Below are 14,603 nucleotides of genomic sequence, written 5' to 3'. Positions count from 1 at the left end.
TGGGTAGCTCAGTTAAAGTGTGTTCTCCATATGCCAAGGACACGGGCTCCATCTCTGGTCAGGGCACATATGATGAATGTATAAATAAGTGGAATAACAAATCGATGTCTGTCTGTCTCCTTCTCTCTGTCTCTCTCTCTAAGATCAATCAATTTTTTTAAATGTAAGCCCTGGCTGNAAGCCCAGAAGAACAGTATGAAGGCTGGAGTCGGGGTCTGGCTCCTGGTCCTCTCATTAAAGGTATGGAGGTAAGTACTGGCAAAGTAACTCCGCTTAGTCGTTTGAGAGCAGTGTCTTCAGCAACAGCTTGGATAGGTCTCTGCAGCTGGGAGAACCTCCTGACATGACAGCCTTTTGTGCCTTCTTTAACCTGTCCCCACTGGCTGAAAGGACGGACCAAAATGTAGGCTGGAAAGTTTTACTACGTCAAAGCAATTGTCATCCAAAACGTTTCCTGCACGCATGGGTGTTTGATCAAAACCGTGGAATGCCCCAAAGTGACATTCCTCCCACCCCAGCCGAATTTTATTAGGAAAGATTTCAAGCTCATGTTGTTGTTTTTAGTTCTCAAGTGAAATGAGCATTGTTAATAGAAACTGGCTAGGAATACACAACCATTGGACTTTTAGGCCCCAAAGAATCTCATGTTCTGTAGAGAAGTTAGTTGAGTTTTCCATTTTTCTCACAGTCACCTGCGGAGAAGGAAGTCATCCAGGACAGCTGGTGAAACACAGTTTCCCTTGGTGGCCACTGACAGGATGCAATGAGCTACCCAATCAAGACATTCTTAAGGACTAAGTTCTTTGAATAACCCTAGTATTCTTATTTCCCACAAGTCCACCACATCAGGAATTAATGACTAGTCCTTGTTTGTATCAAAGAAAATTAATTTAGTCCTGGCTGGGTAGCTCAGTTAGTTAAAGTGTGTTCTCCATATGCCAAGGACACGGGCTCCATCTCTGGTCAGGGCACATATGATGAATGTATAAATAAGTGGAATAACAAATCGATGTCTGTCTGTCTCCTTCTCTCTGTCTCTCTCTCTAAGATCAATCAATTTTTTTAAATGTAAGCCCTGGCTGGGTGGCTCAGTTGGGTGGAGCATGGTCCTGCACACCAGAAGTTTGTGGATCTGATCCCTGGTCAGGGCACACACGTAGGTTGTGGGTTCCATGGGAAGCATAAAGGACGCAACCTTGATGTTTCTCTCTCACGTGGATGTTTCTCCCCCGGCCCCCGACTTCCTCTCTCTCGAAAGTCAATAAAGATATCCTCAGGTGAGAAATAAAACTAAAAATTTAAAAAGTAAATTAATCTGCCCTGGCTGGTGTGGCTAAGTGGATTGAGTACTGGCCTATAAACTGGAAGGTTGCTGGTTCGATTCCCAGTCAGGGCACACGCCTGGGTGGAGGGCCAGGTCCCCAGTTGGGGACATGTGAGAGGCAACCGATTGATGTATCTCTCACACAATGGTGTTTCTCTCCCTCTCTCCTTCCCTTCCCCTCTCTCTAAAAAATAAATAATAATAATAAAATAAATTAAGTAGATTGTTAGTGTTTTCTTTTTTATCTGCTGTTTTTTGTACTCTGGTACTTACCACGGGAAAAATATAAACCACATCAGCATCACACAGACCTTTTTTTATATTTTATTTATTTATTTTTAGAGAGAGGGGACAGGAAGGAGATAGAGAGGGAGAGAAACATCAGTGTGTGGTTGCCTCTCCTGTGTCCCCCCACTGGGGACCTGGCCTGCAACCCAGGCATGAGCCCTGACTGGGAATCGAACCGGCAACCCTTTGCTTCACAGGCCCGTGCTCAATCCACTGAGCTACACCAGCCAGGGCTTAATCTTCTTTTTTTTTTTAAGATTTTATTTATTTATGTATCTTTAGAGGGGAAGGAGAGAGGGAGAGAAACATCAATGTATGGTTGCCTTTCGTGCGTCCCCTGCTGGGAACTGGCCTGCAGGGAACCTGCCTGCAACCCAGGCATGTGCCCTGACTGGGAATCAAACTGTGATCTGGTTTGCAGGCTTGTGCTCAATCCACAGAGCTACACCAGCCAGGGTACACAGACTTTTTTTTAAAGATTTTATTTATTTATCTTAGAGAGGAAGGGAAGGAGAGAGAGAGAGAGAGAGAGAAATATCAATGTATGGTTGCCTCTCATTAGTCCTCTGCCGGAAACCGGGAACCAGGAACTGGCCTGCAACCCAGGCATGTGCCCTGACTGGGAATCGAACCGCAATCCTGTGGTTCGCAGGCCCGCGCTCCATTGAGCTACACTAGCCAGGGCCACAGACCTTTTAAAGATGTTCATTTTTGCATCTAGATGCTGACTACATGAATATTCATTCACTGAGCAATGCTTTAAATATTTCGTGTTTGAAATTTTTCTATTTGTTTAAAAATTATTGATTAGGGAGAGAAATAACATTAATTTGTTGTTTTACTCATTCACTGGTTTATTCTTTTTTAAAAATTTAAAAAAATTTTATTGATTTGAGAGAGACATCGATTTGTTGTCCCACTTATTCATTCATTCATTGGTTGATTCTTGGACCCTGACAAGAAATCAAACCCACAACCTTGGCGCTTTCAGGCAGTGCTCTAACCGGTTTAACTACCCAGCCAGGGCTGTGTTTGAAGTTTTTTTATAAAAAAAAATGTTCAGGAGAATGTTGCTTTCTCAGAGTCTACTATTTGCATCTTAATGAGTAGCAAAAACCAAAAGTATTTTGGAGAGTATAGTTAAGGGGTGAAACAAACCCATACAGTGATTTCTAACAGCTGTCCTCTTGAGGAGGGAAAACAGGCCGTGAGAGCCAGAGTTACGTAGAATTAGTATATGAGCCAGACGCTCCCCTTCTTGGGGTACACACAAAAGAATTGAAAACAAGGACTCACACTGGTACTGGTGTGCCAGTGTTCACAGGGCTGGTGTGGCTCAGTGGATTGAGCACCAGCCGGTGAATGAAAGGGTCACCGGTTCGGTGCTGAGTAAGGGCACATGCCTGGGTTGCAGGATAGGTCCCTGATTGGGGGGTGGGGGGCACGTGAGAGGCAACTACACATTGATGTTTCTCTCCCTCTCTTCCTCCCTCCCTTCCCCTCTCTCTAAAAATAAATAAAATCTTTTTTTAAATATTTTATTTATTTATTTTTAGAGGGGAAGGGAAGGAGAGAGGAAGAGAAACATCAATGTATGGTTGCTTCTGGTGCATCCCCTGCTGGGAACTGACCCCTGCGGGGAACAGGCCTGCAACCCAGGCATGTGCCCTGACTGGGAATCGAACCGCGATCGTCTGGTTCACAGGCCCGCGCTCAGTCCACTGAGCTACACCAGCCAGGGCTAAAAATAAATAAAATCTTTAAAAAAACATTAGGTTATGAAACAAGCTAGAAACAAAAGGTCAAATATTGGATACTTATATGAGGTACTTAGAATCAAATTCATTGAGACAGAAAGTAGATTTAGAGGTTGCCAGGGCTTGGGGACTTGGAGAATTAATGTTTAATGGGTAGGGTTTTAGTTTGGGATGATGAAAAATTTCTGGAACTATAAAGCATTAATGGTTACAAACAATGTAAATTTACTTTGTGCTACTTAACCATACACTTAAAAATGGTTAAAATGGTAAATTTTGTTATGTGTATTTTACCATAATAAAAACAACTTATTTTGGAGAGGCTAGTTACACCGTGAATTGGTAGTTTAGTGAACAGTACACTGACATTGAGCACATGTCTCTTCTGCTCCAATTCATATTCTGCATGAGGTTATTAGCATGCTTCCTCCCATAATGCTTTGCTTCATTCTCCACCAAAATCTAGTTAAGTGACATAAAAATAAGAACGCTTCAGAAACAGCCAGTGCGTTTTTGAGAAATCATATGGTTTTACAATTTTCATTCAAACAATAATGAAAGGTTTTTCCATAAGACTCAAACTCGGTTTTTTGAAATAGGAATCTTGCTTATTCGGGATGATGCACAGCGAATGTGTTCACCAGCTTTGCGCAGTGGCAGTATCGTAGCCAATGAGGTTTATCCGAGGCGCGATTATTGCTAATTGAAAACTTTTCCCAATACCCCGCCGTGACGACTTGAAATATAGTCGGCACTGGCAATTTTTGACGGTCTCTACGGAGACTGAACATTTCGGTTTAAGAAAAAAAAAAAAAATCTTCGCATGTAGGTTTTTTTAGTTGTAAGAGCTTCGCCTGTTAGGCTTTTCTGTCAACTTGTTATCTGGAAGTTTTACTATTAAGTTTTTCAGTAGTTTTTATGTTTGTTTGTTCCAATGTCTCGTTTCGTCTTTTTTGTTTTGTTTTTCTTCCGCAAATATTCGGTTTGTGAAAAATCGCTTGTTTCTTTGTTGCCTTTTGTTCTCCCTGCATTTTTCTCTTTCGAGCTCGCTAGCTTTCAGATTTCGTTTCACAATTGGTCCCTTTTAAGCCCTTGCGTTCCTCTGACTCACTCGCTTTCGCGGACTTCTCGCCGCTGTTTCTCATTCAAAATTCAAGTCAATGTGGTTATCTTTGTGACGTTACGGTGATTTGCATAAAAGTCCCCAGCATCCTCAGCGAATGTGCTTTCTTTTCCAAAATCTCAACGTTTTACGCGAGATGGACCAACAACAGGAAGCCTTATGTGTAGATAGGCCTTAAATATAACTGCTTGCTCGGGAATGCGTCCGGATCTATGAAGTCGCTAACAGTTACTCACCCTCAGTGTAAAAGCCATTTTCATCCGTCGGGAAATGTGGCTCAGGCTTACGGCCTCCAGCTTTGCGCAGTGGCAGTATCGTAGCCAATGAGGTTTATCCGAGGCGCGATTATTGCTAATTGAAAACTTTTCCCAATACCCCGCCGTGACGACTTGAAATACAGTCGGCACTGGCAATTTTTGACAGTCTCTACGGAGACTGAGCCTTAAGTGTGTTAAAGAGAGATTGTAGAGAAATGCGGCATGTTTATTTCCTGCTTATTTCTTTCTGATTTTGTAATTATACTTTATTTAGCCTTTTGTTCCCCATTGTCTTGGCTGTGTTTTGTTCCTTTTTTTTAAGTGTTTGATTTTCAGGGGTTTTGCATGGTTCAGTGGGGTGTTCATTTTTCTTCTTCAGGCTTCCATCCTGAACCCTTCCAGTGTACAGAGTGTCTGTTTGGTTGTCATAGTTTCATATAGTTTTTACTCAGAAACTCAGCAAATTGCAGCATCCACCTCCATCCCCATTGCAAGGTAGGCGATGTCTTCCAGAGGGGTGTCACAGATTTGCAGACATGTAAGTGAATCTAAAAGCGTCCCATCCAAATGCTTCCTTTTAACAAGACCAAAAGGAAAAGGGATACAGTTAGACTTGTTCAGTCCCCATTGTGGAACTGGGTTTCCTCAACCCTGACTGCTTCTAGTCTTGTCCTGTTAGGAAGGTCTAGGGTGTCCCCACCCGGAAGCCCTCAGGAGTCCTAGCTCTGGGCATGACAGTTCTAGCTGGACTTGCTTAGGCCATCACCCACCAAACACTCCTTTGTCTTCTAAGGAAAGGATGTGGTCACTAAAGTGGGTGACCAGCATTCACTGGCTCAAAGTGGCACTGGGGTCCAGGGACCTCACGGTCTTGAGACAGAGGTCAGATAAGTGGACACACATATAAACTACTGGTAATTACAGATTATTTCAGTGCTCTGAAGAAAATAAACAGATATGATGAAGCCATCGGAAGACCAGCCAAGTTCCAACAGCAGCAACTATTGACCACTGAATACTGTGTGCTAGATCCCACACAAAGTGCTCAGTATGCTTCATTTTATTTAGTCCTCGCAGAAACCCTTCTTCCCATTAAAAACAAACACACACACACCACATACACAAACCTACTGAGTATACCTGACAGTCAATACACTGCACATACTTAAAGTGTACAGTCCGATGCTTTGAAACATGTACAACCGTAAAACCATTGTCTCAGTCCAGATAGTGAACACATCCACTGCTCTCAAAAGTTTCCTATGTGTGTTTGTTTTGTAATCCATTTGTCTCTCCCCAGTCCCCACCTCCCTTCTGTCACTACAGATTAGTTTGCATTTTCTAGAGTTTTGTACAAATGCGATCATGTGCTTTTTGGAGTCTGACATAGCATATATGTTTAGTGTTTCACTAAACTGACCCCATTCATTCTTCTAGCTGGTTGAATAATTCAGATGGCATACAGCAGATGAACTGGAGAAGGTCAAGTTTTCATACATGTGCACCAGGAATTCACACTCGTTTGAACCCCCACGATTCCACTGTACAGAAGTTCCAGAGTTTGTTCCACTGTTCACCCACTGAAGGACATTGGCATTGTCTCCACCATTTTGCTATCACAATAAAGCTGCTAAGAACATTCTTGTACACATTTTTGTGTAAGCGTAAGTTTTTAAGTCCCCGGGCCATATGGTAAATTGCATGTTGAGTTTTGTTTTAAAAATACCTGATTAGCCCTGGCTGGTGTGGCTCAGTGGATTAAGTGCCGGCCTGTGAACCGAAGGGTTACTGGTTCCATTTCCAGTCAGGATACATGTCTGGGTTGTGGGCCAGGTCCCCAGTTGGGGGCACAGAAGAGGCAATCACACATTAATGTTTCTCTCCCTCTCTTTCTCCCTCCCTTCACCCTCTGTCTAAAAATAAATAAAATCTCTCTTTAAAAAATGCCAATTATTTTCCAGACCAGCTGCACCATTTTACATTCCATCTGTAGTCTGTTATAACTGATTTTCAACCTTTTTCATCTCATGGCACACATAAACTAATTACTAAAATTCTGTGGCACTCCAAAAATTATATTTCTTGCCAATCTAACAAAAAAAGTAGGCATAACCTTGATTCATTCACACCTGTTGGCTATTGTGTTCACATCCCTTCTTCTCTGGAACCCAGGGTAGGTTTCCTGGGATCAGGGCCTGAGACCAGGACCTGTGGTGTGAGGAAGTCAAGAAGTGCCCCCTGACAAGCCAACGAGTCAGAACTCAGCAAATGTGATGGACCGAGTGAGTCACTGATAACTGTTCAAAGGAGCGTCCTGGAGACACTGCAAGAGTTGCGGGTTTGTGCAGCCCAGAGGCTGAAGTTTCAAGGAGCTATAAATACACTTCACAGTGTGGTCTGGAAATGCACTCCAACTGTTTCTTTCCACTTCAGCTGCTAATCTGGTTATCAAAACAGGCCTGAGAAAGTAGAAGAGAGGGCTTCCTCCCATGGCAACTTTTGTGGGGATGATGGTCTGGTGATTTCTGTAGGTGTAATTTTTCTTAGAATCATAACAGCAAGTAAATAAAATAATGACTCACTTGTAAGCAAATGCAATAAAGGATGGAAAAAACCACCAAAAAGGTGAACAAATAGCTTAAGGAAAGAAAAAAACAAGTAAAAGTCACAGAACATACCTGTGATCTTTTGCTCTTGGCTCGACTGGAATCTCCCTTTTGGCTGGGTAGTTTGAGTCCCAATTACTCTTTTTTTCAATGGAAGCAAACTTTCACATAACATAAAATTAACCCTTGTAAAGTGGGTTCATGTGATTTTTACATAGTATCATTTTCTGTTTCACAACCTAACTTTTTTTCTGTGCACAAAATGATCGGATGTCTGTATGCAAAACCTAAACATTGCACGTATGAAGCGGCCATAAACCCCTTGCTGTAATCCTGTTCCCACAGTTTAAGGAGATAGTCGCAGAGAGGAAAATCATCCCTTCAAATTGCTCTATTTGTCAGCGGAAGAACCGTCCAAACCAATGGGAGAATTTTTGTAAGAGTTTAGTTCAGCCAAACCAATGACCTCGGCTGGCAAGCAAGATCCCAAATGCTTCTGGGAATGCGTTTTGCAGCTTCTTTCTGTGCTTTTGAGATTAAGGAGAAAAGTAAGGAAAACTACATGAAGGTGGGAGGAAGCAGTTCGGGGATGGGAATTCAGGGTAACTAAGCTTATGTGTTCTCTTGAGCAACTGAAGGGGGGAATTTCAAAGGTGAGCTAACCTCGATGCCCAGAAACAATGGACAGGGCTTGCTTCAAACCGTTTCCTAACGAAGTTAGAGGCCTGGGGCGTGGCTGCGCACCATGACCTGCCCAGCTAGGAATTTATGATCAGATCCCCGTATGAGGTGGCTTTCCATAGAACCCCTTTTTTTTGGTCCGCTTATTCATATGTCAACATAATTATAAAACAGCCTTGGGGTATACCCTACATACAGTTCTACTACTTTATTTTTGTTTCTGCTAAACAGTGTATCATGGATGTGTTTTCCACGCCAGCACACAGCTCCCCTCTCCCCTTACAGCTGTATAGTACTGTAGTTAGCCACTCCCCTGTGGATGAACACTGGGTGGTTTTTCCGGTTGTGAACAATGCCGTGATAAACACCCTTGGATGTGCATCTTTGCCGATTCACGGGATGTCTCTAGGGGAGTTTTGCCCATTCGTGGGGGAGTTCTCAGGGAAATGTCTGTAGGTGAGGTTGCCTGCACCAAGGCCACGGACACTTGCATTTGAAGAGGTGCCCCTCGACGCCGCGCTTTACCGCACATACACTAAAATTGGAACGGTACAGAGATTAGCACGATGGCATGCAAATTTGCAAAGTGTTTCATATTTTTTTAGAACAAACTGTTGGTAACCAGGGAGGGACTGGGTGAAAGAGGTAAAGGACATAAATTGGTGGTTACAGAGTGGTCACAGGGACATGCAGTACAGCACAGAGAATATAGCCAATAATAGTGTAATTATGGGTGGTGCCAGGTGGGTACTGGGAATATCAGGGGGAGCTCTCTGTGAAGTGTGTGGTTGTCTAACCACTGTACCGTACACCCGAAACGAATACAGAATAACGCTGTGTCAGCTGTGATTGAGGAACAGAAATAGACCGAGTGCCCTCATGTAGGCCCCATTGTGCTGTAGCCCTGGTTCCACCCACAAAGCCACGCAGGAGAGCCCTGGGGAATGGCCTCCAGCTCTGTCTGGACGTACTCTGCAGTTTCCACAGGACTCTCCTGGGTGAGGGAGGGGGAACTCATATCCAGTTCTAATATTCGTTTGTTCTCCAGCTCCTTCCCAGGCAGACAGCAGGGAGAAGGGGCTGGGCTGGGCGAGGTAGTCCTGGCCCCCTCCCCTCCTCTGTGTAAGGAAATGTCCCTGTAAACACTAGCCCCAATGGAGCTGGCCCTCACCCAGCTCTTCCACCCTGTGATCTGAGCCAGCCTGCGTCCCAAGGACTACTTCGGCAGGCCAGGGAGCTGCCAGCCCCCAGTCTTCTCAGTGTTTAAGTCACTGCAGGATGTCTGCAAGAATCACTCAGGGTAGAACTATTCTGTGTGCACAGGGCGCTCAGTATCCATCTCTGAAGAGCTGGCTCACAGCTCTCTGTCCCTGGGAATATTAACTGAGGCCAGTTGCTTTTCTACCCACCGTGAAGCTTTGAAGTGTGACACTGGGTTCAGATCCTCACCCCACTGTTCTGTAGTTTCATGACCTTAGGCCACTTACTTCTCTGTCCCTCAGGGTCCCTGGCTGTAAAAGCTGTGTTGGGATCACATCTGCCTCGGGGACCATGGGTCTGTACTCTGGCTGTGCACAAGAATCACTTGGGGGGCCTGGCTGGTGTAGCTCAGTGTACTGAGCGCGGGCCTGTGAACCAAAGGATTGCGGTTCGATTCCCAGTTAGGGCACATGCCTGGGTTGTAGGCCAGTTCCCAGCAGGGGACGCATGAGAAGCAACCCTACATTGATATTTCTCTCCCTCTCTCCTTCCCTTCCCCTCTAAAGATAAATAAATAAAATCTTTTAAAAAAAGAATCACTTGGGGGGCTTTGGGGAGTTCTGATGCCCGGGCTGCATTCCAGGCCAATCAAATTAAGTCAGACTTTCTGAAGGTTAGTCTTGGACTACACACACACACACATTTTTAAATGTTCCTAAGTGATTTCATGTGCCACCAAGGAAGAGACTCATTGCCACAGAGATTTTGTGAAATACTATAAGAAAAGTGCTTCCAATGATACCTGATGATTAAATGCTTTGGTGGGGATTATGGGACCAATTATCCAAGCCTGGGAGGTGGTCAGGGAAGGCTTCCTGGAGGAGAGGGTGCCTGAGCTCTTAACTGCAGGAGCAGAGGAGGAAAGAGGACAGGATGCATCTCAGCAAGGGCAACAGTACCTGCAGGGGTCTGGAGCCAGGAGGGGAATTAATAGCAATTCTCTGTGTCTGAAGCTGAGAAAGGAAAAAGGGAGAGCTGGGGAGAAAACACGTCGCACTGGTCCTCAAATGAGGTCAGAGGTCAGAGAAAGTCGCTGGGCTTTATTTTGGCATCATGAAAGTTTTGAGCGGGGCCATGGGTGACCTAGACAGGGACCTCCCCCAACACCACCGCCAAATTCAGAAGTAGCAAAGCCTTTTCAAGGCGCTGTGTCCAAGTCAGCTGGGGAACTTGAACTTGCCAGGGGACTGTGAAACAACCCCCATACTCCCCTTTATGAGCTGCTCATGGATTCTGGAATCAGACAGTCCTGGACTTGAATTCTGACTTTGCCACTTTGTACCTGTGTGGCATTGGGCAGGTGACTTTAATTATGAGTCTCAGTTTCCTAGCCTGTAAAAAAAGGCTTAACCCCCATTGGATCTCTGCAAGGATTAAATAAAATAATAATGTAAAAGATTATTTTAATATAATCATTAGAATTACTAATAATGTACATGACGTTGGTTCTGCAACCCTTCGGTTGCTGGATAAATGCCTAAATCTATCCTTTGCTGTCTTAGCCCTAAAGTTTCACCTGGGTTTTCCCATGACCATTTGTAGCTACAGCTTCTCAGTTATTTTTCCGCATTTTGGTTGCTGTTGTTGAATCCACATAACGTTTTATTATCTGGATTTTACAATGAAGGCCACTGAGGCTCAGTGTAATGAAGCCACTTGCCACAAATCGCCCAGTTAAGGATCAAACCTGCAGAACCTTATGCCCGTTGTACTGATGAGAAAACAGGCTCAGAAAGATGAGGTATTATGCCTAGGGATGCACAGTTGACAGGTGGCAGAGCTGAGATTTGAACCTTTGTCTGTCTTGGGACTTCCAGGCCCTAAAGGGTTTCCCCCAGAGGGCTGGAGTGCCTTCTAGGACCCACTTTCTGGGTCACCTGGCTCATCCATGCGACAAGCAGGGGAGGCTGGAAACTTAGTTTTGCACCCCTATTCTGGGGCCCACAGCATATTCATTTTCCAAACAAACATCAGCCCCTCCTTCTGGAGTGCCCTTCCCATGGCCTCCTCTTCTCCAAAAATCAGGTCAGAGTTAGCTCTTTTCCAGGAAACATTTTCAAGTCTCATTTGAGTTACTCTTGGGCAGTTGATTCATGTTGATGTCTGCAGTAGCATTCTTACAATGCAGCGGTATTTTATTTTGAAAATGCAATTCATTCTGAGAATAGGTGAAATTGCACGTGTGATTCAAAATTCAAAAGATTCCAGAGGGTATTTAGCGAAATCTCCTTCCCTCTCTGACCCCCCGCCACCTGTTTCCCCACCCCACCCCACCCCTGCCCTTTGCCAGGTGACTCTAGAGTTTATTTATTTTTTTCAGAGATCCTCCAGCATGTATAGGCATCTCGTAAACAAGTACATTGTTTCCCACTTTTCTCCACAAAGGCACCCATGTTACACATACTATTTGGTTTTAATTTTTTAGATCTTAGAACTGTTTCTCGATCTCTCTGTGGCTACATAGTTTTCTTTTGTAGAACTGGTTGTAATTTATTGAACCAATTTCCTATTGATGGACATTTGGGTTGTTTCCAGTTCTTTGCTCTTACAACCAGCACTGCCGCTAAGCACCCTGTCCTTGAGCCTTGTCATCCTAGAAAAGCTCTGTTGAAGGGCCTGTGACAGAAGAAAGAGGTTTGGGCTTCGAGCCAGGATCCTGGGGTTCTCATCCCGATCCTGCAGCTACGGAAACCCCACAGCACAGTCCACTCCTCTCTGTGTCCTTGGCCTTTCATTCTTTCAAACAGTGTTTACTGAGCAGCCTCCATGCTGGACACTGGTGAACAAGCAGCGAAGAACATAGGCACAGTCCCTCGTCTCAGAGTGCTGACTTTTTAGTGAGGGAAGGAGAGACAAATAATAAACAAACAAACAAATACTGAACATAATGTCAGCAAGTGAAAGTAAATACATCAACCAGGATACGGCGATAGGGTCTGCAAAGAGTTTAGAGAAAATGTTCAGGACCAGCAGACATGATGCGTGAACTGAGACTACAGTGATGAACAGAAACGGCCGTGCCAAGATCTAGGAAGAACATTCCAGAAAGGGGCTCACAGCTGCAAAGGTTCTGAAGTTGGAACTAGTTTGCTGTGCTCGAGGGACATAGCGAAGGCCAGTGGGGCTGGATTGTAGTGAGCAGGGGAGACTGGAAGAAGACAAAATCTGACGTGTGGCCTTTGAGAACATTGCAAGAAGTCTAGATTTTACTCCAAGGGTAACAAAAACCACTGGGGTGTTGAAGCAGGGGAATGAAGATGAGACTTCATACACATTTTTAAACATTATCTGTGACCCTGCTCTTCTGCTCCGAGGTGAGTGAATGAATTATTGCCCAATCTTAATCTTCAGTGTCTTCTATTAAAGCGTGAAACGGACTGTGGTTTGCATGACAGCTGCCGGCCATTCAGCAAACAGATATTGAGCACCTTCTGCCGTACACACACTAAGTCTGCATACTTGGTGGGCAGGAATGGACAGGGCTCCTCCCTCCTGTGCTTTTAGCCTGATAGGGAGAGACCTTATCAGGTAATCCCCCCGCGGAGGGTAAAGTGCAGCTGGGAGGAGTGTCCGAAGAGAGGCATTGGGAGGGCAAGCCGCAGAGCGACTGCCTAGTTGGGCAGCAGTCTGGGTTCTTGAATTTTTAAAAAGCATTTTATTTATTTATTTTTAGAGAGAGGGGAAAGGAAGGGGAAAGAGAAGGAGAGAAACACCAATGTGTGGTTGTCTCTCACGAACCCTCAACCAGGGACATGGCCTGAAACACAGGCATGTGTCCTGACTGGGAATCGAACCAGCAACACTTTGGTGGACAAGCCAGCACTCAGTTCACTAAGCTACACCAGCCAGGGCTGGGTTCTTGACTTTTCATATAGGAGGAGGTGGCAGCCGCAGGAGCGAACCTCTTGTTTCTGCCTTCAAAAAAGAGTTTGCTTTCCAGCTCGAGGAATGACAGCATCTAGACCCAAGGCCACATTTCTCCTGGGCAGCCTCAGCCAGTGGCTGAGCATGGTGGGGAACTGGGGCCTAGACGCTTCTGCCCACCAAGGACTCCTCTCTGACGTTTTGTTCCGGGACTCCCCGTTCGTCAGACCTGGGTCTCTTCTGGCCCAGTCCCGCTTCTTCCCCTGTCTCTTTCACAGGCCTAACAGCAGCTCTCTCTCAACGTCTGCTTCCTGTAGGACCTGGCCTGACACAGAGGGGCTCAGGGGTTGCATTCTTCTGGGAAGGGGCGCTTGAATCTGTGCTTACAGCTCATTTATGTATGAAACTGACGAAATACCATGGCCCATTCCAAAACGTGGGGAAGGGCTAACAGTAACAAATACCTCTATGAGAATTAATTCAGGTAATAGCTATATGGTATCTGGCACCTAATAAATGGAGCTGTTATTATTTACCGGATTTCTGAGTCTGTGGGAGTGGAGCTCTCTGGGGTCTGGGGTGGCAGTGGGCATTCTGGGACTCTGTGCCTAGTGCTGGCTGTAACCTTCCTGTAGTTTTTTTTTTTTTTAATATTTTATTTATTTATCTTTAGAGGGGAAAGGAAGGAGAGAGGAAGGAAACATCAATGTAGGGTTGCTTCTCTTGCATCCCCTGCAGGGACCTGGCCCCTGCCAGAAACTGGCCTGCAACCCAAGCATGTGCCCTGACTGGGAATCGAACCTCAGTCATTTGGTTCACAGGCCCGCGCTCAATCCACTGAGCTACACCAGCCAGGGCTTTGTAGTTTTTCTTTTAATGTCTAAGGTGGGGTCCCTTCTGCTCCATGCAGAGTTTTGAAACTCTCACTTTGGAGAGGGTGGACATGTTTAAGATTAAAGGGATTGAATCTGACCCCAAAGGCTGGGCTTCAAGGTACACTGCCATGGGCCCTGAGGGTGACCCCAGGAAATGTCCTCCAAAGGTTCCTGGCCTGGTACTGATTTAGGGTTCTCCTGGGAGGTGATCTGCTGGGAGACAGGCAGGCAAATCTGACTCTCCAATTGGTGGGTGGACAGACACAGATCGGACCGAGATACCGAGACAGGTTGATGGGTCTGTCATCCAGATGAAGTCAGGCATGTGACTTGGAGATGACAGACCGACTGGAGGACCTTAAGGCCGACTGGGCCGCAAGGGGGCGCCGCCGCCCCGCCCAGCTTCGCCCCCCATTTGGGCTGGGCGCGCGCTCGCGGGCTTGGAGGGGACCCAGCTAGCGTGCGCACGGGGCGGGGCCAGCATGCTCGCGGGGACGACCGCAGGCGGGGCGCACAGCGGGGCGCGCGTGCTCGCGGGGACAGCCGGGGGCGGGGCGCGCGGCGGGCG

General features: G+C 45.8%; 2 non-coding genes across 2 annotated transcripts; both read left to right on the top strand.

The window, feature by feature from the left end:
- The first annotated feature begins 4,011 nt into the window (after positions 1-4,011).
- On the top strand, positions 4,012-4,152 carry LOC118991364 (U4 spliceosomal RNA). Its single transcript, XR_005067393.1, has one exon. It is a non-coding gene; the product is annotated as a U4 spliceosomal RNA (small nuclear RNA).
- A 634-nt stretch (positions 4,153-4,786) lies between these two features.
- Positions 4,787-4,927, top strand: LOC118991363 (U4 spliceosomal RNA). Its single transcript, XR_005067392.1, has one exon. It is a non-coding gene; the product is annotated as a U4 spliceosomal RNA (small nuclear RNA).
- The last annotated feature ends 9,676 nt before the right edge of the window (positions 4,928-14,603 follow it).

Source organism: Sturnira hondurensis, unplaced genomic scaffold (assembly GCF_014824575.4).
Source record: "Sturnira hondurensis isolate 20B ecotype Veracruz unplaced genomic scaffold, ASM1482457v3 Scaffold0007406, whole genome shotgun sequence".
Lineage (NCBI taxonomy): Eukaryota > Metazoa > Chordata > Mammalia > Chiroptera > Phyllostomidae > Sturnira > Sturnira hondurensis.
The sequence above is the reverse complement of the archived record's forward strand: the minus strand, read 5'-3'. Positions and strand labels throughout refer to the sequence as shown.